This window comes from Balaenoptera physalus (assembly GCF_965194825.1).
Source record: "Balaenoptera physalus genome assembly, chromosome: X".
Classification (NCBI taxonomy): domain Eukaryota; kingdom Metazoa; phylum Chordata; class Mammalia; order Artiodactyla; family Balaenopteridae; genus Balaenoptera; species Balaenoptera physalus.
This window is the reverse complement of record NC_138903.1, coordinates 75,841,780-75,846,421: the sequence shown is the minus strand read 5'-3', so window position 1 is coordinate 75,846,421 and position 4,642 is coordinate 75,841,780. Positions and strand designations below refer to the sequence as shown.

The following is a 4,642-nucleotide window of genomic DNA, read 5'->3' as shown; positions in this document are numbered from 1 at the left end:
TGGTGCTGGAAAAACTGGAGAGCTACATGTAAAAAAAAAATGAAATTAGAACACTCTCTAACACCATACACACACACAAAAAGCTCAAAATGATTAAAGACCTAAATGTAAGACAGAATACTTTAAAACTCTTAGAGGAAAACATAGGCAGAATGCTCTTTGACATAAATCGCAGCGATATTATTTTGGATCCACCTTCTAGTGTAATGAAAATAAGAACAAAAATATATGGGACATAATTAAACTGAAAATCTTTTGCACAGCCAAGGAAACCATAAACAAAATGAAAAGACAATGCACAAAATGGGAGAAAATATTTGCAAATGATGTTACCACAAGGGATTAATCTACAAAATATACAAATACTTCATACACTCAATATCAAAAAAAACAAACAACTGAAGCCAAAAATGGGCAGAAGACTTAAATAGACATTTCTCCAAAGAAGACATACAGATGGCAAACAAACACATGAAAAGATGCTCAACATCACTAATCATTAGAGAAATGCAAATCGAAACCACAATGAGGTATCACCTCACACTGGTCAGAATGGCCATCATCAAAAAATCTAGAAAAAATAAATGCTGGAGAGGGTGTGGGGAAAAGGGAACCCTCTTGCACTGTTGGTGGGAATATAAATTGGTACAGACACTATGGAGAAGAGTATAGGGGGGCTTCCTTTAAAAAACTAAAACTAGAGCTACCATATGATCCAGGATTCCCACTCCTGGGCATATATCTGGAAAAAAACATAATTCAAAAACATACATGCAGCTGAATATCCATTGCAGCACTATTTATAATAGCCAAGACATGGAAGCAATCTACATGTCCATCGACACGTGAATGGATAAAAAAGATGTGGTACATATATACAATGGAATATCACTCAGCCATTAGAAAGAATGAAATAATACCATTTGCAGCAACACGGATGGACCTAGAGATTATCATACTAAGTGATGTAAGTCACACAGAGAAAGACACATATCATATGATATCACTAACATGTGGAATCTAAAAAAATGATACAAATGATCTTGTTTACAAAACAGAAACAGACTCACAGACTTCAAAAACAAACTTCTTGTTACCAAAGTGGAAAGGTGTGTGGGAAGGATAAATTAGGAGTTTGGGATTAACATATACACACTACTGTATATAAAATAGATAATCAACAAGGACCTACTGTATAGCACAGAGAGCTCTACTCAATATTCTGTAATAACCTAAATGGGAAAAGAATCTGAAAAAGAATAGATATATGTACTATATGTAAAACTGAGTTACTTTGCTGTACACATGAAACTAACATGACATTGTAAATCAGCTATACTCCAATAAAAAATAAACATTTAAAAGAATATATAACCAAAATAAAAATTAAAGTGGTTCAAAAAAAGATAGTATACCTGAATATATTTTTTTTTAATTTTTTAATTTTTTTAATGCTATTCTTGTCTGCTTACATTCTTTTTATGTATGTATGTACGTATGTATGGCTGTGTTGGGTCTTCGTTTCTGTGCGAGGGCCTTCTCTAGTTGTGGCAAGCGGGGGCCACTCTTCATCGCGGTGCGCGGGCCTCTCACCATCACGGCCTCTCGTTGGCGAGCACAGGCTCCAGACGCGCAGGCTCAGCAATTGTGGCTCACGGGCCGAGCTGCTCCGCGGCATGTGGGATCTTCCCAGACTAGGGCTCGAACCCGCGTCCCCTGCATTGGCAGGCAGACTCTCAACCACTGCGCCACCAGGGAAGCCCTACCTGAATATATTAATCATAAAATAAATGGAAAGAGAAATAAAAAAAATATCTTTCCCTAAAACCAATGATCTTTGTTGTATACAAAGCAAATATACAAAAAAAAAAATATTTTGGCCTTCTATATGCTATCAACAAAGATGACATAAAATTTTAAAAAATATATTATTTGAAATAGTATTATAAGATCTTCAAATATTCAGGAATACATTTAACAAAAATGTGAAAGACTGAAAACAGGACACAAAAGAAATGTATTATAAAGGGAAAATGATAAGATGGACTACATTAAGACTTGTTAAAATAAAAAAAAGATGAAAAGTACAAAATATTGACAATTATGAGTTCCAACTGGAATTCTTATGCACTGGTGGTAGAAGCGTAAATTGGTGCAAAATCTTTGGAAAACTAATCATATCTGCTAAAGCTGAGTATATACTGACTATATCATTCAACCTCAAGTATATGACTGAAAGAAATGCATAAACATACAAGTGTATCATAAGACATGAAAAAGCTGTTTATTGTGGTATTATTACCTTCTTTTTAAATTTTAACCATTCAGATAGTTTTCCCTGGTATTTCATGGCTTTAATTTGTTTAAATACCAATTAAATAATATACCTTTTAATATGTTTCTTATCCATTTAGCTATTTACTTTTGTAGAGTGCCTGCTCATGCCTTTTTGTTTTGTTTTGCTTTGTCTTTATTGTACAGATTTGTAGACATACTTTTTATATTATAAATTTTTTTGTTGTTATTTATGGCATTGTTTACAACTCTCCTCTCCTGCACTTCTATTTTTGTTGTCTTTTGTTGAACAGAATTTGTAATATTAACATAGTCCAAACTAGTCAAATTTTTCTTTTATAGTTAGCATCATTTCATCATGTTTTGATTTTGCTACATACACATAGCGTAACTGGGATTTCTTTGTGTATTGTGTTGGTGAGAGCTCAATATTCATATTTGTTTGAAATATGGTACTTTATTCAGTACTCTGCAGGGCCATCTTTGGCACAAATCAAGTGTCCATACATGTGTTTTCTATTTCTGGACTCTGTTCTGTTAATCTATCTATCCTTACATCAGTCCCACACTCTCTTACTTACTGTAATTTAAAATCAGTCTTGATATCTGTTAGTTTGTCTTTCACATTTGTTATTTCTGGACATTTAATTTTTACACGTAGATTTGAAAATCATCTGGTAAATTTTCACAAAACCCGGATAGGCTTTTTGTTGGGATTGCACAGAAATGATTAATCAATTTAAGAGAACTGACATCATTACAATATTTAATCTTCTAACCCATGAATATATTATACACCTCTATTTTATTATTAAATGTTTGTTGCTGGGATATGAAATAGAGTTGATTTTAATATATCAAACTTATATGTAGCAGTCTTAACTAATTTATTAATTCTAAGTAATTTTCTAATCATTCTAATAATTGTTCTGTAGATTGTTGTATACTTTTACATGCTCAGCTATGGCATATATGAATAATATTATATAATAACTTTTATATTTTATTTTTCTTTATTCATAATATTTTATTTATGGGATTTTTATTTATAACGCTCAAAAATAACTTTTTTTAATCTCTTTATTTTCCTTTCTTGCTTTATTGCACCAGCTAGAACGTGTAGTCCAATGTTGAATAGAAGAATTTAGAGTGGGTATATTTGTCCCGTACAAATCTCAAGGGAAAACTTTCAATATTGCATCATTATAAAGGTCTAGGATTTTTTGGAGAAGCTTTTTTACATATTAATGAGTTGCCATTCAAATTCTAGTTACTAAGAAGCTTGCTCATAATTGGGTGTTGAATTTTCTTCATCTATTGAGATGCTCATATTTCTTTTCCTTTACTGTTAACATAATTAATTATATTGATATTAATTTTGTAATGTTAAACCAGCCTTTCATTTCTGGTATAAACTTCATGTGATTATGATCACAAGATTATATATTAGTAATTTTGTTTGCTAACATATTTTGGATTTTTCCATTTATGTTCATTAGAGAGAATCATATCTAATCTTCCTTTTTCATAATGTCTTTGGGAGATATTTTATATAAATTGATTAAAAAGTCCTTCCTTTTCTTCTTTTCTTAATCTTATCACCCTTTACCAAGCTAGGATCCCTCAGAATGTCTCATAGATTTGCTTTGATATGTGCTTAAGATAGTATTTGATTCCATATCCTATAGAATTCTCAAATGTTCATTTAACTGAAGGGTGAGACCTAATTTAACACTTTAGAATATATTAAGTAACAATACAGCAAAAGGAATAATAATAATCTAGAGGATTTTTAAAATTTTTATCTAAATAGTTTTATGGCTTTTGAAATCACCAAGGATCACAATGGACACATTCAAAAGAAAAATGTGAATATTAACTCAAACATAGTAAATAAATTAAAGTAACTCTCTATAATTATAAACAGTTGCAATTGTTTCACTATTTTAATTGAGGTACAGTTGATTTATAATATTTTATGTTTCAGGTATCCAACATAAAGATTCAAAATTTTTAAAGATTATACTCCAATTATGCTTGTTACAAAATATTGGCTATATTCCCTGTGCTGTACAATATATCCTTGTAGCTTATTTATTTTATTTTTTAATGTTTTTTTATTGTGGTAAAAGCCACATAATCTTGTATAAAACATACTATTCTAACCATATTTAACTGTACAATTCAGTGCCACTAAGTACACTAACATTGTCGGGCAACTCTCACCATCATCCATCTCCCGAATTTTTCACCTTCCTAAAGAGAAACTCCATCCCCTTTAAACACTAATTCCCCATTCCCCATCCACACACCCCCACCCCCCCGGCACCTGGCATCTACCAATGTA

At 31.5% G+C, this 4,642-nt stretch overlaps 1 long non-coding RNA gene across 1 annotated transcript; it reads right to left on the bottom strand.

Annotated features, from left to right (window-relative positions):
• Positions 1-546: 546 nt before the first annotated feature.
• LOC309652387 lies at positions 547-4,319 on the bottom strand. The gene is made up of 2 exons (XR_014258696.1): positions 1,767-4,319; positions 547-1,415 (listed from the first exon to the last, which is right to left on the bottom strand). It is a non-coding gene; the product is annotated as an uncharacterized lncRNA (long non-coding RNA).
• Between the last annotated feature and the right edge of the window lie 323 nt (positions 4,320-4,642).